At 45.1% G+C, this 24,098-nt stretch overlaps 1 pseudogene; it reads left to right on the top strand.

The window, feature by feature from the left end:
- The first annotated feature begins 5,479 nt into the window (after window positions 1-5,479).
- Window positions 5,480-10,323, top strand: LOC100980674 (small ribosomal subunit protein eS19-like; annotated as a pseudogene).
- The last annotated feature ends 13,775 nt before the right edge of the window (window positions 10,324-24,098 follow it).

Here is a 24,098-nt window from a genome sequence, read left to right as displayed (position 1 = left end):
AGACAAATAGACTTTAAGACAAGAAATATGCTAGAAGTAAGGAGAGATATTTCATAATGACAAAAATGTCAGTACATCAGGAAGATATAAGTATATACACACTTAAAAACAGAGCCCCCAAATATATAAGACAAAAATTGGCAGAATCGAAAGAAGAAATTGACAATTCCACAGCTTTTGATAATCGATAGAACAACTGGACAGAAGATTAGTAATGCCGGAAAAAAGCATGATGGAAGATTATACATTCTTTTCTTCTTCTTTTTTTTTTAATGGGGTCTTATGTTTCACTATGTTGCCTAGGCTGGCCTTGATTTCCTGGACTCAAGCAATCCTTCCACCTCAGCCTACTGAGTAGCTGAGAGTACAGGCACCCACCTCTGGGCCCGGCTACTGAATACACCTTCTTTTTAAGTGCACATGAAACATTCTCTGGGATAGACCATATGCTAGGCCATTAAACAAATATAAACAAATCTGAAATAATTTGAATTATTCAAAACATGTTCTCTGAATACAATGGAGTTAAGAAATTTGAGACATCCCCAAATATTTGGAAGTTAAACAATGTATTTCTAAGTAACCATGCACCAAAAAGTAAATAAAAAAGGAAATTTAAAAACATTCAGAGGCTGGGAGTGGTGGTTCACACTTGTAATCCCAACACTTTGGGAGGCTGAGACAGGAGATTTGCTTAAAACCAGGAGTTCCAGACCAGCCTGGGCAGCATGATGAGACTCCATTTCTACCAAAAATTTAAAAAAATTTTAAAGTAAACAAAATACAACATGTTAAAATTTATGAGCTGTGCTAAACCAACGTTTAGCACAGCTCATAAATACTGACCACCTATATCAAAAAGGAAAAAAATTACTAAAATATTACAAATCAGCTTTCACTTTAAGCAATTAAAAAAAGAAAACAAATGAAACTCTAAGTAAGCAGAAGGAAAGAAAGAATAAAAATTATAGTAGAAATCAGTAAAATAAAAACAGAAAAACAATACAGAAAATCAATTTAATTGAATGAAAAGTATGAAAATATTTTTAAAGGATAAACCTTTAGCTAGACTAAATAAGAAAAAAAAAAGAAAAGGCACAAATGATCAAAATCAATAATGATGAGGGCCATCACTACTAATTTAAAACAAATTAAAAGGATTTTAGGGGACTGTTATGAAAGACATGAATTACCAAAACTAACTCAAGAAGAAACAGAAATTCTGTATTCATCTATGACAAGTAAAGTAATTGAATTTGTAGCTAAAAACTTTCCAACAAAATAAACTCTAGACCCAAATGTTTTCACTGGTAAATTCTATTAACATTTAAGGAAAAAATAATGCCAATTCTACAGTCTTTCCCAGAATATAAAAGCAGAAGAAACACATCTTGACTCAATTAATTAGGGCAATGATACCCTAACACCAAAACTACAAAAAGATATTACAAAAAAAAATCAAATTATAGGCCCAAATTCCTCATGAACATAGATGCAGAAATCCTTAACAAAATATTAACAAGTCAAATTCAGCAATATAAATAAAAAGATAATACATCACAACCTAGAGGGGTTTATCTTGGTAATCTAAATTATGAATAATTTGTCTCTGGATGATGAAATTATGGGGAGTCTTTTTCCTCCAAATTTTCAATAATGAACATGGTTTAGTTCTTTAATGATAATTTAAATATTGCAATTTAAAAGAAATACAATGAATTTTCTTCCAATATTTTCTGGAGTTCCAATATTTTCTGGAGAAATATTTCTTCCAAATATTTCTTCCAATATTTTCCACAGTGAGTGGAAATGCTGATTTGGGTAAAAGAGAACACATTTCTCTCTCTCTCTTTTTTGTTTTGTTTTTGTTTTTGAGATGGAGTCTTGGTCTGTCGCCCAGGCTGGAGTGCAGTGGTATGATCTTGGCTCACTGCAACCTCCGCCTCCTGGGTTCAAGTGATTCTCCTGCCTCAGTCTCCCGAGTAGCTGGAACTACAGGCGTGCACCACCACGCCCAGCCAAATTTTGTATTTTTAGTAGAGACTGGCTTTCACCATGTTGGCCAGGATGGTCTTGATCTCTTGACCTCGTGATCCATAAGGAAAAGATGAAAGCATGAAATTAAAAACAGCAAATGTAGCAGGATGCCCCCTCATCTGTCCCATGACCAAGCAGGGGTCCAGCAGAGTCCTCAGTGACAAGCAGGGGCCTCTGAGGCCCCAATCACACAGAGGAACCACCTCCCCTGCATGACAGGGACATTTGCACAAGGACACAATCAGGTTTTGTCATTTGGAAGGTATGTTATAATAACTCCTTTTTCAAGGGCAAAGCAGTGAGGAAGTCATCAAAGTGGCCATGTTTGTAAATGGCATGGCATGTGCAGAAAAAAGAAATTTATAAGTTTTTCCTCATTCTCTGTTCTTAGCTGGGACCTTGGACTTTATTCTAAATAGTTACTCTAGTACCAAAAGCTGAATGAGACTACTGTGCCACGGGGAAGGGTAATCTCCGCTGGCAGGAAACCAGAACTGGTCTACCTCCAAAATCACCAAGAGGGATATTTTATTTAATTTTCTATTCTATTTCCTATTTTATTTTGCAATTTGAAAAAGGAAATGATGGGTGATATAAATTGAGTAATTTCTTTCCTTACCAATCTGCCATCTTTCCCAAAATTCTGGCTCAGAGTTCTGGTGACACAACTTCTTCCCCTGCTTCAGTCTGTAACAGAGTGGGCAGGTGTGGAGACTTACTGTTGGGACAGCTGAGGCAGAACTCACTGAGCTGATGCTGGTGAGAACCCGCAGTCACAGGCTTGGGTATCCCTGGGCCTGAGCAATGTGGGATCCCTCCCTCCCTGGGCCCTGTGTGCCTCCTCACGTACTTGACGATGCCCCAAATTCCTTTAACAAAAAGTATTTACTTACATTAGAGACAGAAAGTCTAAAATGCTAACTGCAGGAGAGGAGAACCATAGGCTGGAGTTAGTTCGAACTAAAATGCAGCGATTGATACAGAGCCAGTTCAGGGAGCAGCCTGCTGAGAGTTCTAGGTGTCTGAACGGAGGCCTCCTGCCTACACGATTCTGCCTGTGTTTGGATGCCATCTTTCATCAGACCTAAAACCCATGTCTATATTTCTGCCAAAGAACAAGTTAAGATTCCTGGGGACTCTGGGCAGTATAAGCAACTCTATCAGGTGATATGGCTGACTTCATACACAAGGTACCACACTGCAGGGCCCCTTCAGCACCACAAGAGTAGTGAGCTTCCCACTCATAAGTGAGAAGGTGTCAGGCCTGATTCAGCAGGAGGAACAGTAACGTGAAGGATGTCCCTCGGACAAAAGTCAGAATGAGGCCAGGTGTGGTTGATTCACAGCTATAATCCCAGCACTTTACGAGGCTGAGGCAAGAGGATTGCTTGAGCTCAGGAGTTCCAGACCAGCCTGGCCAACATATTGAGACCTTGTCTCTACCAAAAAACAAAATTAGGCCGGGTGCAGTGGCTCACGCCTGTCATCCCAGCACTTTGGGAGGCTGAGGCGAGAGGACTGCTTGAGCCCAGGAGTTTGAGACCAGCCTGGCCAACATAGTGAGGCCCAGTCTCTATAAAAAATTAAAAAAATTGTCCAGGCGTGTTGATGCACACCTATAGTCCTAGTTACTTGGGAGGCTAATGGGGGAGGATCACTTGAGCCCAGTAGGTCAAGGCTGCAGTTAGCTGTGATCATGCCACTGTACTCCAACCTAGGTGACAGAGTGAAATGACAGAGCAAGACCCTGTCTCTAAAAAATAAAAATAAAATAAAAAGTCAGAGAGGTGAGAAGCACTGGGCGGGAGGAAGCAGGCAGGGAGACTGAGAGCTGCCCTGGGACAGCAGATGACAAGGTGACAAGGTGCCCGCAAGGAGGATGTGGAAGCTGCTGAGGGCAGGGCCTGGAGTCACTAGTGTGCCTGTGTGTCAGCAGTTTCCCTGAGCCCAACTGTGGTGGTGGAGAAGGCCCTGACTCCCTTGAGGCTGCCTGACTTCCTTCTGGCCTCTCTTTGCAAGTCCTAAATATCACTCCCCACCCCTTGTCACCTCAGAATCTCTTTAGCTAGGGTTTTGCCATGGCCAGGACACACATGAAGAAACCGAGATGGCTTAAAGGTCAAGTCTTCTGATTCCAGCACCTGTGTCCTTGTTCACAGAGCCAAGACTGTCTTCCTGCTTCTTCACTCTGCTTCCGTGTCCTTGGTCTTGCATATGTTTCTGTCTTCTGGGCTCTGCAAGCGCATATTGCTTTATTTGCCACCTGAGCCTCACTCTTCAGGCAGCTGTCTAAATTCAATTGTCTAAAGGCAATGAATCATGCAGCAGTTAAGAAGATAGGCTCTGGTGCTAGGCGTTTATTAGCTGTGCAATCATGGGCAAGTTACTTATGCACCTTCTGTCTTAGTTTCCTTCTATGTGAAAGGGATAATAATACCACCTGTTTTCATAAGCTTGTAAGAATAGAAAGAGTAAATATTTATAAACAATTTTTTGAGACATGGTTTCACTCTGTTGCCCAGGCTGGAGTGCAGTTGTGTGATCACAGTTCACTGCAGCCTTGACCTCCTGGGCTCAGGAGATCCTCCCACCTCAGCCTCCCAGGTGGCTGGGACTACAGGTGTGCACCACTGCACGCAGCTAATTTTTTGAGTTTTTTGTAGAGACAGGGTTTTGCCATGTTTCCCAGGCTGGTCTCCCACTCCTGGGCTCAAGTGATCCGCTTACCTTGGCCTCCCAAAGTGCTAGGATTGCAGGCATGAGCCACCGCGCCCGGCCCATATAAACAATTGAATAATGACTGGCATATGGCATAAGGCTTGGCTCTTGTGCATTTATTTATTTATTCAGCACATGTGTATTGAACACCCACTTGCTATGTGCTGCATCAAGTGATGGAGATGCAATGGTGAATACAAAGAAGCACTGATCTTGCCCTCAGGAAGCTTCTAGTCTAAATGAGGGACATTTAGACTTTAATCAATAATTGTACTGTAAATAATGGTACACAGTGCTTAAAGAAGAGGTGCTGTTATAGGACCACCAGGTTCAACTGCACATCGGACAGTAACAGACCAATACACAGAAATGGTGGGAGTTGTAGCAGAGAAACAGTGTAATAATCATATGGCAGCCAAACAAGGGGGTGGGAGGGAACCTCAAATCTGCCTCCCTAAGGAGTTTTAGACTGGACTTTTTAAGTGAATTTTGGTGGGTAGGGGGCTGAGGAGCTAGGGATTGCTGATTGGTCGAGAAGTGATGGGTGCAGTTATGGGACAAGGAGATGAAGGAATCACATTTCTGTGCTGGATTGACACCTTGGGGCTGGCGTTCTGCAGACTCGTTGACGTCAGGCATTCTGCTGGAATGCAGGATCTGAAAAATACCTTAAGCAATTTTTTAGTAAAAAGGTCCAGTGTCACAGATTCTCTCTATAGGAACAATGAGGGAGCAGGTGGTCTGTATGCTACGTGACTCTCAGTTAGCGAGCAACTGCAGGGAAGTGGGTCAAAGTGCACCAGCACACCCTGGTCAGTGCCTAGCTATAACTCTGCCTAGAGCCTGGCTTGACATTCTCGTTAACCCTGTGAGAGTGCTTTCAGTGCGGTGCTGAGAGAGTGTAATATTAATAGATCTCACCCAGGGTGGGGTGAAATGTCTGAGGCCAGACATTCATTTCCCATCTTCTCACCTGGCATTTTGAGATAACCACTGGCTACTCTTTGGACTCTGGTCCCTGAAAAGGAGCCAGTTTGCTTCCTGAACTAAACCAGTGCCCTGAGATGGAAGCAGGATATTATATAAACCACCACCACCAAACAGCATACCAGGAAAACACAACTCAGATCTTCCTGGCTCTTCCACCAGCTGTGAGACATGGGGCAAGGCTCCAGATTCAGCTGGGCCTTTATTAACCAGCCCTAGAGTTAAATCATCAACCCAGAGGTCTGTCCTAGCCCTGGAGCTCAAGGAGACCCCTGATTATGCAGCAAGCAGGGTGAGTGTTCATGGTTATGTCCTTCCCAGTTACAGAGAGTATTTCAGAGTCAGCAAAGCTCAAAATGCCAAACCACACCAGAAGTGACAAGGACAATGTAAAAATCCAGTGAGCCCATTAGATAATTAAAACTGTTCAGACTCTCAACTTTAAGGATTCTTTTTTTTTCTTTTTTTTAGATAAGATTTTGCACTGTGGCCCACCCTGCAGTGCAGTGGCACAATCACTGCTCACTGCAGCCTTGCCCTCCCAGACTCAAGTGATCCTCCCACCTCAGCCCCCTGAGTAGCTGGGACTACAGGTGCATGCCACCATGCCTGGCTAATTTTTTATTTTTTTACTTTTTGTAGAGGCAGGATCTCACTATATTGCTCAGGCTGGTCTCCAACTCCTAGACTCAAGCGATCCTCCTGCCTCAAACTCCCAAAGTGTTGGGATTACAGGCTGGAGCCACCACACCCAGCGGGGATATTTTTAAGGCAGAAAAAATGATAAATATGTGACCAGTGGGCGGGGATTTGTTAATTCTTTTAACCCAAGTCGGGGCTACTATCCAGGCGATACGCCAAACCTGGGCTGGCTTCCGTCCCAAAGTGGACTTTGATGCCTCACCACTCAACGTGCTGGCCTTTGGGCCAGCAACATCACCATCTCCCGGGAGCCTGTTAGAAATGCAGAACCTCGGCTGGGTGGGGTGGCTCATGCCTGTAAACCCAGCACTTTGGGAGGCCAAGGTGAGTGGATCACCTGAGGTCAGGCGTTCGAGGCCAGCCTGGCTAACATGGTGAAACCCCGTCTCTAATAAAATTACAAAAATTCGTCGGGCGTGGTGGTGGTGGGGGTGCTTGTAATTCCAGCTAATCGGGAGGCTGAGGCTGGAGAATTGCTTGAACCCAGGAGGCGGAGGTTGCAGTGAGCCGAGATCACGCCATTGCACTCCAGCCTGGATGACAGAGCGAGACTCTGTCTCAAGAAAAAAAAAAAAAAAAAAGAAAGAAAGAAATGCAGAATCTCAGGCTCTCCCTCAGACCTACCGCATTAGACTCTGCATGTGAACAAGCTCCCCTGGTGAGTGGCGTGTGCATCAGTGTTTGAGAAGCACTGGCCTGAAGGGTGTTGGGAGGCTGCCCACCTGTTTCAGGTGTGCTTTAAATATGGCACCTGTATCTGCATTGTACCAACTCAAAGGACCCAAAAAGTCATCTCCCTCTGAGTCTTCCGTTAACATAAATATCCTAAACTGGGGGTGGAAGGTGGGTGTCTGAATATTCCTGGTTTAGCAGTATGAGAATTCTTCAGCAATGAAGAAAATCTAATTTGCATTCCTAAATGGCACAAAGCCTGTTTCCTTTATGGATTTGTCTTTGTTTCATCAAATTTACCCTCTGTGGTCCATATCTGAGACCAGTCAGCTCTGTACAACAACCGAGTTAAGGCCTGCCTCGCTCCTCCAGCCAACCAGCAAGTGTGGGTGCCACGCTGGGTGCCAGGGGGTGGAGATGGATAGCATATGATCCCTAACCTTGAGGGTGCCTTTGTTTTGCTTTGAGTTTTGGAATTTCATAGACTTGGAACTCAGAGTCAAGTTCAGCTAAAACAGCGGAACGTCCCCAAGCTTCCTGCAGAAACTCCCAAACCATGAACTTTGCCCATGGTTCTGAGTCAAAGCCATAATCTAGCCAAGTCTCACCTTCATCTGAATCAAAGAGCATGTCTGAAGTGATAGTTTTAACTTCCTATTCTGATGGTAGGGAGGATGGTAGGAAGGATGGGGGGGTGAGTTCTTTGTCCTTGTGGATTTCTGATTTTTTTTTTTTTAAATTATTTTTGTTTTTTGTAGAGACGGGGTCTCCCTATGTTGCCCAGGCTAGTCTTGAACTCTAAGGCTCAAGTGATCCTCCTACCTTGGCATCCCAAAGCGCTGGGATTACAGGCACCAGCCACTGCACCTGGCCTGTTGTTGTTGTTTTTTATTTTTGTTTGTTGTTTGTTTGTTTTTGAGACAGTGTCTTGTGCTATCACCCAGGCTGGAGTGCAGTGGTGCAATCATGGCTCACTGCAGCCTTGACCTCCTGGGCTCAAGTAATCCTCCCGTCTCAGCCTCCCAAGAAGCTAGGACTACAGGCAAGCACCATCATGCTCGGCTACATTTTTATTTCTGTTTGTTTGTTTATTTATTTATTCTTCATAGAGATGGGGTCTCCTTATGTTGCCCAGGCTGGTTTCAAACTCCTGGACTCAAGTGATCCTCTTGCCTCGGCCTCCCAAAGTGCTGACATTATAGGCTTGAGCTAATGTGCGTGGCTGAATTTTTGATTCTTAATCTTGGCTGTACCCAGGAATCTAAAAATGTTTATGCCTAAACTGCAACCCAGGTCAGTGCAAGAACATTTGCATAACAAAGAAGTTAACCGTTCTAAGTGCTTTTCATTTTGCTGAATCTCCACAACCCTGTGGAGTAGGTACTCTCATTACCTTCATGTTTGGATGAGGATTATGGGGCTCTGGGGAGTTAAGTGACTGATTGAAGGTCCCTCAGTCTGTGAGGGGTAGAGCCAGGTGGTCTGTCAGTTTCTGCACTAGACTATTATGCTAAAGTGCTTCAAATTGGCCCCCAAGTGTCCTTACACATCTCCCCAGGTGTCCATAGAGGGTTAAGCACCTCTCCTATAGACTCAGCAGGAGCCTGACCTGCTCTTGACTCCAGTCTCATAGAATCTATGCTCCCCCAGGTAAGAGGTGGCTGCCAGGCCTGGGGTGGGGGTGACACCTCAATTGTGCAGCCTCAAATCAGAGCAATGCCCCTGGTTTTGTTCCTGCTGTCTAGCTTCAGGTGCTCACATCTCAGTGATGGCAAATCACTCCAAATTCATTTTGCCCCAGCCCCGATCTCTTTTCCCACCTTCTTTTCCTCTCAATCTTCTTTCCATCTCACTCCCTACCTTTAATCTCATCGATCTAAATAGGTTCACAGCACTGTTTATTGCCCACTGGTTTGGGTTATAAATCCACCCAATTTATAACCCAGGGAGGCTGAGGCTGGAGAATTGCTTGAACCCAGGAGGCGGAGGTTGCAGTGAATTCTGCAACCTCCACCTGCTGGGTTCTTCCACCAGGCTTTCAAGGCCCTCTACATCTTCAGCTGGCCCAGGCTTTGTTTCTCTAAACCGACCTCTGCTCTCAGCCCCTCTGCTTGTCTGGGCCCTACCCTTCTTCCCTTGCCTGTGCTGGACTGACCCAGGCCCCAGCTTCTCCCTGCTCCCCACCTCTGGCCAACATGGAGCTCTCCAACCTCTCACTTAACACTTTCTGTCAACCCCACAAGCCTTTGATTAACTATTCTGCACTGTCTTCTGATTGTTTCAGAGACATTAGTCTATCTTACCAACAACACCAAGGACAGGGACTATAATAACTAGTTCTTGTGTTTTCCCTGCAGCATGAAACACTAAGCTAAACACATCAAAAATTTGCAATAAATGCTTGCGGAATTAGATTTATGGACAGACTTAGAAACCAGGCTGCTTTAACCTTTTTCCTGGAGGTGATTGAGAAATATGGGGTGGGGGATGGTCTTTGAGGGGGTTGGGATGGTGTCACAGTTGAATACTGGGCAGGCTAGATGCTGTAGTTGAGTACTGGGCAGGCTAGATGCTGGACAGGACACAGGAGACAAGGAAGTCTGGATTGCAGGGTGCAGTGAGATCGATGTGTAAGGGCTATCTATTGTGTATTGGTTATCTAGTGCTGTGTAACAAACAACCTCCAACCTTAGTGGCTTAAAATAACAAGTGTTCTTTTGAGAATTTGAGAACAGCTGTTCCCCTGGCTGGCAGCGCAGAGGTGTCATGATTCCTGGAGTTACTGTAGAAGACATGAATCAGCAGAAGTTCATCAGAGCTCCGGTAGCCCTCCTCAAAAAGTCCAGGAAGCTGAAAGTCCCTGAATGGGTGGATACCACCAAACTGGCCAAGCGCAAAGAGCTTACTCTCTGAGATGAGAAGTGGTTCTACACATGAGCTGCTTCCACAACGTAGCACCTATACCGCCAAGGTGGCGCTGGGGTTGGCTCCATGACCAAGATCTATGGGGAATGTCAGATAAATGGTGTCTTGCCCAGCCACGTCAGCCGAGTCTCCAAGAGTGTGGCCCACTGGGTCCTCCAAGCCCTGGAGGGGCTGAAAATGGTGGAAAAGGACCAAGATAGGGGCCACAAACTGACACCTCAGAGTCAGAAAGATCTGGACAGAATCACTGGATAGGTGGCAGCTGCCAACAAGAAGCATTAAAACAAATGATCCTGGGTTAATAAATTGCCTCATTCATTAAAGAAAAAAAGAGAATTTGAGAGCAGCTTAGTTGGATGGTTCTGAATCAGGGAATCTCATGAGGTTGTAATCATGACGTCAGTTGGGGCTTCAGTTATCTGAAGCCTTGACTGGGGCTGCAGAATCTGCTTCCAAGCTCACTTATGTGCATGGCTGTTGGCAGGAGGCCTCAGTTCCTTGCCATGTGGTTGTTTATAACACAGCAGCTCACTTCCCCCAGAGCAAGCAACCTGAGAGAGACAGACAGAGAGGGCAGGGCAGGGGAGCATGAAGTCTCTGATGACTTAGCCTTGGGAGTGACAACCATCACTTCTACTGTGTTCTATTGGCCACACAGACCAACCCTGAGTCTATGTGGAAAGAGACTACTCAAGGGCATGGACACCAAGAAGGAAGCTCATTAGGGGCTATCTTGGAGGCTGTTTCCACCAGGAAACATAAGACCCTGGCTCAAACCCACTTGAGGGATGGAAAAGGAGGGGAAAGAGTCTCAAAGGACTCCAGCCTGGAGCCTGGAAATTGAGGGGTCTCCTTTTCAAAAAGGCCTTTCTTGACTACTCTGGCCAAACACTGCCCACCACCCTCACATCACTCTCAGGTTATCCCATATACATTCTTTGCACTTTTCACTCTGAAATTGCCTTTCTTGCAGATTTGTTGTACCTTTCCCATTAGGAAATAAACTCCTTATGAGCTGGGAGCCTGCCTTGTTCATGCTGTGTTCCCAGTACCTAGTATGGTGCATGACATGTAGTGGGTATCAATACATATATATCTAATGAACAAATGAATGACACCTGGGGGAAGGGACACGACCCTTTGCCTAGGGGTGGGAGTTCGCACTTTGCACAAGGATGGGGCTAGTGGGGCTGAAATCCAGCTGGCGCCCTGCACTGAAGTCTTGTCCTGGGACAAAGCCTTCCTCCACTGAATACCTGAGTCCTCTCAGCTGGGTCTGCCTCAATCCTACAAAAGGGCCATATGTGCTAGCAGAGGTAGGGGGATCCTGCCAAAATGTTGGGGTGGAGGCTGCAGTCCATAGTGCTATCCCAGAGATCTTTTTATTCTTATTTTTATTTTCGGAGACAGGGTCTTGCTCTGCCACCCAGGCTAGAGTGCAGTGGAGTGATCATAGCTTGCTGCAACCTTGAACTCCTGGGCTCAAGAGATCCTCCTGCCTTAGCCTCCCCATTGGCTGCGACTATAGGTGCATGCCACCGCACCTGGCTCAGAGATCTTTCTGAAGCTCACTCTACTTTTCCTGTGGTTCTAGCCCTTTCCTTCCTGTTTGAGGCTCCCTTAGGGTATAAAAGTCACTCTGCAGTGTCTCCTCTAGAGTAAATAAACAATTCTCTTGAGGTCCTTTTCTGCCCCAACCATTTCACCTTCTCTGTGTCTTTATGAGCTTGACTTAACAGGAAGTTCACCTTCTGGCTTCTGTTAAATAGTATTGTCTGGACTGACAGCCTCCGCTTTGCTGAGCGTAGAACCCAGAGGAAGAAGTGGACACTCTAGTTTGAGTTTGGCCATTAAAACAGAAGGAACATTGATCAACACAGGACCTACTTCATTTCATAGCAGCTACACACAGTCGTGACAATTGCTTACCTTTCTATGGTGGTTTATGGTTGTAAACAGCTTTTCCATACTTCAATTCTCAACAGGAAACTGTCATTACCACTAGCTAAAAAGCATTTACTGAGCACCTGTTGCATGCAGAAGGTGCTGTGATAGGGAATATAGTTATGACAAGAGAGATGATAAGTTATTTATCTCCCAAATTTATTGTTAGGTAAGAAATGTGAGGAGCAGAACACTGGGTATGGTAAATTTCTATTTGCATAAAAAAAGTATTATACAAGGAAACATGCTCTCACCTGGCCAACAGAAAGGAGGCTGTTTCTTGAGAGGCCTCACAGGATAGTATTATTGGTGAAACAACCACAGTGCAGGGGCTGGCCTTCATTAAAAATAAAAAAATAGATGTATATATATTTTTATATGGCTTGGTATCTTCGGGAGAATACACAAGAACCTGACTACTTTGGTTACCTTTGGGTGGCTGGGATGAAAAGAAAACTTACTTTTCATTGTATTCTTTTGTACCTTTTGAATTTTGTACCACATACGCATATGAAAACATAATAATGTGTAATTAAAGGAAATGATGAGATTTAAAAATAGAGCATTGTTAAAAGCCACATAATCTGTAAAGTAGAATATGTAATGTAGATATTTTTGTCTCTAAAAATGTTGTGGGCTGGGCACAGTGGCTCATGCCTGTAATCCCAGCACTTTGGGAGGCCGAGGTGGGCGGATCACGAGGTCAGGAGTTTGAGAACAGCCTGTCCAACATGGTGAAACCCCGTCTCTACTAAAAATACAAAAATTAGCCAGGCGTGGTGGCGAGTGCCTGTAGTCCCAGCTACTCGGGAGGCTGAGGCAGGAGAATTGCTTGAACCCAGGGGGACAGAGGTTGCAGTGAGGTAAGATTGCACCACTGCACTCCAGCTCTGGGTGACAGAGCAAGACTCTGTCTCAGAAAGAAAAAAAATTGTTGTGGTTTGTGTCTTTTAGTAACTTTACTGGAGTGATTAACCAAAGCAAAACATGTAGGTATTTGCTTCCTCTCTGTCTGGGCCTCTGCCTTGGCCACTTGGGCTTCCTAACAGCATGGCAGCTGGGTTCCAAGAGTAAGTGTTCCAAGAGGCCTGGAAAGGAAGCTGCAGGGCTTCCAGTGATCTAGTTTCAGAAGACCTACGCGGTCATGCGCACCACATTTTATTAGTCAAGTAAGTCACTAAGGCCAGCCTAGATTTAAGAGAAGGCAAATTAGGTGCACCTTTCAGTATGAAAAGTTCCAAAGAGTTTGTGTCCATCCCTAATCCGCCACACACAGAAGCAAAAGCAAGCATGCAAACAAACAAAACAGAGGACTAACACAGTGTTGCCAGGTTTTATTTTGAAAAATAGAAATATTAAAAAGCAACACCAAAAAATGTTGTCATCCACTACCACATTGTCACATCTGTTTCTTAAAAGTACTTTTCTTCCACCAAAAAAAATAGAAAGGACATAGTTCCAGAACAAATGGCAGTTCTTTAAATAGAACAAATTTAGCTTAATGAAAAACTTGCTATGCTGTACTTATTTTTCCTCATTTCAGACCAGGTAGAAAACTAGGTCATGGAGAAATTGTCCATTGGCAAACCACCAGGTGCAAGGCATGAGCACCTCCACAGTGCCGAGCAGCAGTCCTCTACTGCTGGTTTGCATCCAGGCTCTCCATGAAACCTGTGTTCTGTTGGCTTCCGGGATTTACCTCCCTACTCAGCTCCCAGTTCCCAGGGAGGTGCCAATGGGCTCGTAGGCAGAAAGATCTGCCTGCTGTCTAGGGTTTCCATGGCATCACACTGATAGGGATTTTTTTCTGACATCGTCAGGCTTTCTGGCCCAGGTTGGGCTTCTTACACTGTGGCTTCTGCTCTGTGGGCTGGGCTATTCTGGCTCTGCAGGTCTGGACAAGAATTAGTGACCATGGGCCTGACACAATGGGAAGCCTGCCCAAGACCACCACCATCACCCCCTCAGAATCACTGGGGGAAGCTTTTCAGCACCAGCCTCCACTCTCCTTGAATTCCTGGCACCTCTTCAGTGTGGAGCCTAACAGGTCCCACAGTGGGAATGTCGTACTAGATTAACAAGCAACCTTTACTTGGTCCTCTGGGACCAAGTGTCTGGAGACCTCTAAGCCAAGCCAATACTATATTTCTATGCATCACCCAGCGTAGCTGACTGAAGTTTTACCGGTGGAAGGGAATTGCCTGCTGATAGTCAGCTACTCAGATGGCTGAGGATTAATTTTCTAAGTGTGTCTGACCTAGAAACATGTCAGAGGTCGGGAGCAGGAGTGGGTCCAAGCCGGGGAGACTCATACCCTCTGGGTCACATCCTCTCTGCAAAACCTCAGCATCTTGGGGAAGCAGAGTCCTACTCCACTTTCCCTAAACATTTCCAAAATTCTTTTAAAATTTATTTATTTATTTATTTATTTTGAGATGGCGTCTCGCTCCATCACCGAGGCTAGAGTGCAGTGGCACAATCTTGGCTCACTGCAACCTCCACCTTCCGGGTTCAAATGATTCTCCTGCCTCAGCCTCCCGGGTAGCTGGGATTACAGGCATGTACCACAACACTCAGATAATTTCTGTATTTTTAGTAGAGATGGGGTTTCACTATGTTGGCCAGGCTGGTCTCAAACTCCTAATCTCAAGAGATCCACCCACCTTGGCCTCCCAAAGTGCTGGGATTACAGGTGTGAGCCACTGTGCCCAGGCCATTTCTTAAATTCTTGATGCAGAGGGAGGAACTAGTGTCTACTGCTCACCCTACAACTTTTAGGTAAATAGTTGTCTCTTAGAGAAAGGACCTCAAAATGGACTTTTGTTTATTAAAGGTATAATTGGATAAAAGGGCCAACTAGAAACAAGAGTTATGCATCTAGAAACCAGAGTCATGTATCTATTCACTCCAGGGGTGACAGCAGATCTCTTGGGTGTTTCCCCAACAGCCCTGATATCAGACATCAGGAAGCAGGACAGGGTCACCTTCCCCATTTAGCGATGCCTCTAAGAAGCAGGTCGGCCCAAGCATGGGCAGGCATAAAGCCCTAGATTTGCAGTGAGCACAAAGAGTCAATTCAACAGCCCACAGAGTTCATCCTCTGTAACAGTCCTAATTAGAAACATTATACATAAGGAGAGGAAACAATTTACACAGACTCCAGCATGAGCTCACGGCAATAGCTTGTTTTCCAGCTCCAGCCCCGAGGCCATAGACACACACCTCTGAAAAAATAATGCATAGGTATTTCCAAGACTGATATTTTCAGATACTCCAGAAAAACGTGGCAGTAAATGATGTGCTGTAGCAAAACCGTCTCCATCGTGACTCCGTCTCTCCTTCCCCTTTTACCACCCCTGTTGTCTGTCTTGGTGTTAGGATTTTGTTAGTAGCTTAATATTTCAAAAAATAATTTACAACATGTTCCTTCTTTTCTGTTCTCACATAAACTTGAGATTTAAACATTTTTTCCATCTGCTTTTTGTTCCTTTCCACTGGGCAGCCCCTAGTGATGTTTCCTATGCTTCACAGAGCAGAAATTAGCATGCATTTCTGTTTACCAGGGATGCTGCGCCTGGTGGAACAGTCTCGCCGGCGTGTTACTGAGCATTTACATTCATTACTACTTAACTGTTGCTAGGGGAGCCAGATAGAAAAAGACAAAAGGCACAAATCACAGCATCTCGCTGATATTTTACCGTCAACACTCTTTCTCTTCTCTCATTTGGAGCAGGAGTTTTTTTCTCTCTCTATAGTGTTTTGGTCTGAAATTCTTCATCCTGGTTTCAGGGGATTCATAGAAGATGTCAACTGACTTTCCTTATAACCCACACCTTGCTTATAACCCCCATATATCTCCTCCTTTTTTCTGCCCTCCTGCTCTGGTTTCCCTGTGTACTTACAACAGCTGGTGGGTAAGTTGTGGTCTGTGGTTCCACATTGTCTGGGTTTGAATCCCTACTCTAGTTGTGTGATCTTGGGTTAGTTCCTTAGCTTCTCTGAGTGGGCTTCTTCCTCTGTAAGATGGGGGATACGCTTGTCCCAGCCTCAAGAGATTGTTACGAGCATTAAATGAGGCTCTGCATGTGAAGAGTCTAGTAAACAGTATGGATTCAATAAACCACCTTTATTCTTGTCATCAGTAGTCTCATGGCTATCTTCAAGCTTGTCCAACCCATGGCCCACGGGCCACATGTGGCCTAAGATGGCTTTGAATGCAGCCCGACACAAATTTGTAAACTGTCTTAAAGCATTGAGATATTTTTGCAATTTTCTTTTTTAGCTCATCAGCTATCGTTAGTGTTAGTGTATTTTATATGTGGTGCAAGACAATTCGTCTTCTTCCAATGTGGCCCAGGGAAGCCAAAAGACTGGACACCCCGTGAGATCTTCTAGGCGACTGGCCCCCAGTGAAATTGTGATCACGGAGGATAGTAGAGTCCCGGTAGTACACATAGGAGATGTTCCACAAACTCCATATGATCAGCACCATTTTCGGGAGGCTCCACGCTGTGCCGAACATCATGAGTCAGTGAGGGTTTAGGAAGCACGTCAACCTCCCAGTGTTTGGGAGCTGCTGTTTTAAGAAGGTCCCGTTTACCATTCTACTGCCCACATGAAGAGTGAAGACTAATCCGTGGACAGGATGCCTCTCCAGTCTAGCTGTGCCCCGCCCCCTCTTTCTCATCTAAATCGAACCCTTTTCCTGTGGATTGAGATGAAAAGTCCTTGAACGCACCACCTCGGGCTGCTAGGTCAGTCTGGACAATATTAAGTCACATCCATTAAGTTTTCCTTAAAGAAAATGTTTGAAATATTTCTTCCTTCAGTTCGATACTAAGTGTATTTTGCCACAAGACACTTCCTGATGACCCAATTTCAGGTCCCCATTCTTTTATCTATGTGAGAATTCTCCACTTTCAGACTCTGCTTAATTTAACTCTCTCTGAAAATGTGCAAGTTCATAAAAGAAGGTGAAATAATTACTACGGTACATACAAAGAGGTGAACATTTCTTTTTTATGTACAAATTGTGTGTTACCCCAAGTGGACTTTCCTGGGCCCGCCTCCTCCTTCTGTCCCAGGATCCTGGCCCAGCTCTGTCCCCCAATGAACTGCAGAGGTAGAGGGGTAAAGAAGAGCAGTTGAGTGGCTCAGATTGCTGCCTGAACTCTGGACCGAGGAGCAATCACGAGTAACCCCAAAAACTGCCCATTGGTTTGCGCGCTCATAGCATGAAAACAAGTTCCGTTCTTTTGTGCTGTCCTGGAACATCAGCCAGCTCTTAAGTCACGTTGCCCGGATTCATGTGCTCCTGCAATGAAAGGCCCTATTGTCAACAAGGCTGGTCAACAAGGCAAAGCAAAGTTTGACCCGTGCATCAAAACCTGGAACATCCTGACTTGTTACGTGCTGAGAAATGTGTGCTTAGTATTGTATTAAAGTAAATGGGGAGGGGCAGTGTCTTTAAAAATACCCAAAGCAAAGAAAAATAGATACTATCTGCTCAATGTCCCAGAGTAGAGGTTTTTAAAATGACCTGAGAAATAGGTTTATTGCTTTCATTGCTTCCTTCCTTCTTCTTCCTCTTTCTCTGACATTTGGCCCTCCTCTCTAAAAACTTCCTCTCATAGTGACCCCAGGCTCCTGTCGGGAAGTCTCACCCACTGTGTGGGTGAACAAGCAAAGCGACTGTTAAAAGTGTTCAGATAACATGGACAAAAAACACATGGAAAAGCTGATATCGAGTTCCATTGGGTTTGGAGTGGTTCTTGTGGGCAAAGGATGCAGTGAGCTGAACATACATTAAAAATACAAACCCTTAAGAGCTGACTGGGTAAGACTTAAGCCCGGTATCTTTCAGAGATGAGTGTCCAGGTGCATCACCCAGATCTTAGCCTGCCTGAGTGTACCAGTAAACCTGCCCAGGTTTTAGTTTCCTTTTCTATAAAATGATAGCTTGGTTCTGATGATCTTCAGGCTCCCTTGGGAGGTCCTTGAGGCTTCAGCTCAAACCCTAGCTCTGCTATCTACCTCTTCTTGGTGCTGAGATTCCATGATATCCTTCAATTATTGTGGGACTGACTTAGTAGAAGGCATCAAAGAGAATGGAAGCCTCTACATTATCAATGCAGAAATTGAGGCAAGAGGCCAACATTATTGCACGAAACATGGCAGATGTTGGAATGAAGAAGACAGTGAGACACAGGCAGCAACAGAGCCTCCTTAATCTCTGACCCAAAAGAGTCTTGACTTGAAGTTCCCTAAGCCCCTTCTTTTCTCCCAGGCGCTCACTGCTTTCAAAGTGACTTCAATCTCAAGTTGGGAGACGTGGCCCAGTTCAGGGTCTGCCGCAGACTCAGGCACCGTCCCTTCTCCTATCTCAGTTTCTTCACTAGCAAATGGAAGGTATGCAATTAGATGATTTTTAAAGCCAAGCTCAGAGCTAACATCCACAATTCCAAGAATTCCAGGAAATGCACACTAAAACTAAGGTTCTGAAACAAGTAAAAAAACAGACCAAATATTCAAACCAATGATTTTCAGACATTGGAGCACAGGTGGCACAGGACAATGATTCCTGAATGGAAACAAGTGAGGTGAGTCCTATGATTGCCCCAACTTGCTGCCTGGAGAGACTTTCCAGGCCATGGAACAGGGACACGGAGTACAGGTGAAGCACAGCCATATCCCTGTGTAGAGGGATGGGGCTGGGGTCCCAGGGACACTTGTGCACCTAGAACTCACAGGAGAGAATACTGGAGAGAAGAAAGCTGCACACGGAGAGAACTCTGGGCTCTGCAGAGTGTCATCTTTGGGTCTTCAGCGAAGTATTGATCAGCACATGCATGTGAGGAAAAGAAATGAGGCCAGAAAAAGAATCACCCAAAAAGATTAGAGGGAACCATTCCTAGAGCTCCCACCAGCCAGAGAATAGCCCCTGTGGCCACCAGCCACAGTTGAAAACCTTCTAATTCATGGGGCACTGAGTAGAACACTCTGAGTATTGTCTCAGTAATGCAGCCCAGTTCAGCTTACTCTAAAGGCTCCTGTGGCCCCCTCCTAACAAGGCTTAAAAGCAAGTCTTGGCTGGCACGGTGGTGCGTGCCTGCAGTCCCAGCTACCCGGGAGGGTGAGGGCTGAGGCAGGATGATGACTGTTCAAGCCAGGAGTTCAAGACCAGCCTGGGCAACATAGTGAGACTCTGTATCTTTTTTTTTTAAAAAAAAAAAAAAAAAAAAGGCCGGGCACGGTGTGTCAACCCTGTAATCCCAGCACTTTGGGAGGCCGAGGTGGGTGGATCATCTGAGGTCGGGAGTTCGAGACAAGCCTGACCAACATGGAGAAACCCAGTCTCTACTAAAAACACAAAATTAGCCGGGCGTGGTGGCGCAGGCCAGTAATCCCAGCTACTCGCAAGGCTGAGGCAGGAGAATCGCTTGAACCTAGGAGGCAGAGGTTGCAGTGAATGGAGATCGCACATCGCTCTCCAGCCTGGGCAACAAGAGGGAAACTCCATCTAAAAAACAAAACAAACAAACAAACAAAAAACAAGTCATGAAAGGATCGAACTGTTTTCAAGTAAATTAACTGTGTCCTAGAACAACACTCAAAAGTTTTTTTGTGTGTTTGTTTGTTTTTTAAAGAATATCCAGGCCAGGCATGGTGGCTAACACCTATAATCCCAGCACTTTGGGAGACCGAAGAAGGTGGATCACTTGAGGTTAGGATTTTGAGACCAGCCTGGCCTCAAACATGGTGAAACTCTGTGTCTTCTAAAAATACAAAAAATAGCCAGGTGTGGTGGGGGAGGTGCTTGTAGTCCCAGTTACTCAGGAGGCTGAGGCAGGAGAATCGTTTGAACCTGGGAGGAGGAGGTTATACTGAGCTGAGATTGTGCCACTGAACTCCAGCCTGGGCGACAAAGCGAGACTCCATCTCAAAAAAATTAAAATAAAAAGAATATCCAGCACTCAGCAAGGTAAAATTCAAGCAAGAGAAACATGAAGGAAATTATAACAAGACACATCATAATCAAATTGCTCAATACCAGTGATAAAGAGAAAATCTTAAAATTAACCACAGGAAAAAAATTATGTTAAAAACAGGAGAACAAAGATAAGAATGGCAGCAGAGTTCATGTCAGAAGCAAGCAAGTGAGAAGACAGAGGAACAATAATCTTTAAAGTAATCAGAGAAACATATTGTCAACCTTGAATTCTAGGTTTTTGGTTTTTTTTTTTTTGGTCTTTCACATGAAATGGCCACTAATTCTATACCTAGCAAAAATGTCTTTCAAAAACAAATGCAAAAGACTTTTTCAAACATACAAAAGCTAAAAAAATGATCCTCTGAGGACCTATACTATAAGAAATGTTAAGGGATGTCCTTCAAGCAGAAGGACAATGATACCAGATAAAATTCTGGCTCTACAAAAAGAATGAAGAGTTCTGGAAGTGGAACTTCAACTACTCTAAACATGCAACAAGCTGTGAATGGGGAGTCTTTCTGTGGAGGCTTCCAGGACCCAAAAGTGAGGACAGAGAAGTACTCTTTGCCTGAGCTGACACCCACCAGAGCTGAGAACCAAGGATTCCTAAGAGGTGATATATGTGGCTGTGTTACCGCCAATTCCACCTTCTACGCAGTAAGACTGGGAAAGAGGGAGAGAGAGAAATAAGTCTAAGGGTCACTGGAGCACAGGACATGTGAGGAGAGGGGACTTCCTGCCCTTCCTGTGGTTATGGGTAATGGGGTGGCTGTGCTTTCTCCCTAGTAAGGTTCTAATAAAATGATTCCACAAATATTGGGATGCAAAGTAGCTCCCCTGTTGGACATTTGATTAGGAAAAGGATTTGCTGGCTTATTCATACATCATTAGGGATAGAGGAGGGTCTTGGAGAAAGAAGAAAGGGCACAAAGAAGAGCTGCAGGGGCAGTCTGAACTCACCCAGTTGGTCAGGGCCAGAAAATGCATTTCCTGCAGTTCAAGTGGATGCTACTTAGAAGGCAGCTGGATTTGTTCCATCCCTACCCCAACAGGGTTCTCTCTCCTATTTACCGGGGAGCTCAAAGAGTCCGTAGAGTACATATTCAGTCATGGGAGTTGAGGGGCATGGAGGTGGTTGAGCCTGGATTTACCATATCCGTGCCCTGCAAGTCTCTCTAAAAGAACCCAGATGTGTCTTCCAGGGAAGGCTAGCACATCGATGCCTGCCTCACAGCCAGTCCCAGTGGGACACCACTAGAGAGAAGGCTACCACTAGAGAGAAGGCTACCACTAGAGAGAAGGCTACCGCTGCCCTGTTAGTTTACGACCCTCTGCCCTTTCTCTGTCCTACCTCTCAGCCCAGCGCACTAGAGGAACTGTTTCCCAAAGCGGAAAGCGAGAGTGGAGGAGTGTCCCAGAAATAGACCTCCGTCATTCAGGGTCCAGGTCCAAGCTTGCACTGGACCGGGAGAGGGCAGTGGCGCTGGGAGATGAGGTGAGAGTAGAATCGTTTGGAATTGATGTTTTAAAGTGGACTGAGGGTTAACACCTGAAAACAATGGTAAAATTTTGGACCCGCCCAAGATGTAATTAAGAGATCTGCTACCCACTGGAGAAGGTTGAGCACATTTGAAAGGGTTTCAGAAAATGAAAAAGCCTTTTCTGTCTTTAAGAAAACAAACAAACAAACAAAAACAAAACAAAAGAACAAAAACCCTGTCTTCCCCCAACAGGCACAATTACATTTGTAAAGATGGTTCCCAGCAGATGGTGAGGTGCTAATGAGTCCCAGGAGGGGCTCAGGAGAAAACTCACCTTCACCACCTTGCTCCTGGTGACTCCCAGCACACCTGGTCCAGCCTTTCCTTTGCAGCTGTTTTTTAGTGCATGGCCTGTCCTCCTGGAAGGAAAACTGGAGAGCGTGACCTGATCCAGGGAGCAAAGGCTTCACGTGCCCTGTGGCCTTTTTCAGCAGGGTTAGCGGGGTGGGACTCTGGGCCCACTCTCAGGTTTGGGGCCATCACTAGGTCCTGGCAGCTGCAGTCCAGGCTGGCCCCACAGGAGGCCACAGGCGGTGGCTCCACCTGAGGAGAAGGTGGCATGTGGGTACCCCACCTGGCTCTCCCGGGAAGGGCCCTTGGCAACATCCGCAGCAGCTTGGCTCCACCCCAGTTGCAGTCTTGATATTTGGTTATTTTCTATTCTTTTTACTCTGCAAATAATACATGTTCGTTATACAATCAGCTAGAATGTACAAATAAGCAAATAAATTAACAAATACTTCTCATAATCTCACTACCAAACAGCCACTGTTAATAACATTTTTGTGTATTTCCTCTGAGATCGAGTATGAAATATTTATATATATACATATATATGTATATACAAACAAAATGGATTAATATTCCATACGCATATGTGGGACATTTATATTGTTTACAACTTTCTGTTATCTTAAATAAGGTGTGATGGACACCTTTACTCATAATTTTTTGTGCATAATTTATAATTCCTTCGAATAACTTCCCAAAAGGAAGCTATACCAGGGAAGCTGCACGTTTTTAAAGTCTAGTAGCTGAATTTCTAGCTAGTAGTGGTGGAGGAGGAGGACCTTGAGAAGGAGATGGAGGCATGGGAGGAGTTGGGCCTCAGGGGAGGCTCGGGAAGCTGCCCCTCACCTTTGCCTCCTTCGGTTTCCCTGTTTAATCCTTCCCTCCGTTCTCAGGCTCCTCTTCCCCTGGTCTTCTCTTTCATCCTTTAATTCCTTCACCCTTTGCCCCTTCTGCTATTTCAACTCTGGATTTTTCCTCCAGTGCTCAAACCTCACTCTGTTCCATTGAATGTCCCTCATTGAATGTCCCTCACTGCTTCGCCTGCCTTCCTACCCGCGTCCCCACCAGGCTCCCTGTGGTGACCCCGTGGCGGCAGCGTCGGCTTCCTGCCCTCTCAGGTTTGTGTCCTGCAGGGAAGAGTGAAGGTCTTTTCTGGTGGCTCCCACAATGCCCTAGGGACTCTCTGATTGGCTTGGTGTAGGTCACAAGCCCATCTCTGAACCAATGACTATGCCCGATCTTCACTGTGGCCTCATCTGGGCCACCTGGTGGATCCCTGGAGTTGGGATGAAGCCTCACCCAGCCCACAGGAAGTAAAAGTGGGGCAGAGGAGGGCCCTTGGATGAAGGTCGAGCTCTGTTCTGGGAATAGTGGGAATATCCTTGGGGCATTAATCTCCCATAGACAGTGAAACTCTCCTTGCCTATGGGAGGATATGACAAACGTGAAGATTTTGCTTTTAAATGTAAGAATTGTCAGTGTCATACCTAAGAAATGACGGAAAATAATATTAAAAATTTAAGAGTGTTAAAATAGATCAACTGCAAACGTGTGCTCCCAGGACACAAATCTGAAGGGTATACATTAACTAATACACGGGTTATTTTTCTTTAAAGAAAAATCCCTTATATCTTATATATACACAAGGAATTCTTAAGGAAGGACAACCTAGTCTTCCTTTTCACCCAAAATTTACAGTGTTAAAAATAATTTTATGGCCGGGTGTGGTGGCTCACATCTGTAATCCCAGCACTTTGGGATGCCGAGGCAGAAGGATCACTTGAGGTCAGGAGTTTGAGACCAGCCTGGACAACATGGTGAAACCCCATTTCTACTAAAAATACAAAAATTAACTAGGCTTGGTGGAGCACGTCTGTAATCCCAGCTACTCAGGAGGCTGAGGCAAGAGAATCATTTGAAACTGGGAGGCAGAGGTTGCAGTGAGCCAAGATTGTGCCACTGCACTCCAGCCTGGGCGACAGAGTGAGTGGGACTCCATCTCAAAAAAATAAAATAAATAGATGAATAAATAAATAAATAAATAAACAATTTTACTATTAACTGAGAACCTTTTCAGTGCCAGATCCTGAGCTAGGCTCTTGATGTGTTGTTATTTTTAATTCTTACAACACCTCTACAAAGCAATCTTAGTACTCTTCATTTCCAAAGGAGGAAAAAGAGGCTGAGAGAGATTGTATAACCTTCCAACAGTGACAGCACTAGTAGTGCCCACCAAGTGGTCAAGCCCAGGTTGTATGTACTGGAGTGCCCTTCTTGGCTAAGAAAACCTA

This window comes from Pan paniscus, chromosome 5 (genome assembly GCF_029289425.2).
Source record: "Pan paniscus chromosome 5, NHGRI_mPanPan1-v2.0_pri, whole genome shotgun sequence".
Lineage (NCBI taxonomy): Eukaryota > Metazoa > Chordata > Mammalia > Primates > Hominidae > Pan > Pan paniscus.
This window is presented reverse-complemented; position numbering and strand designations above follow the sequence as displayed.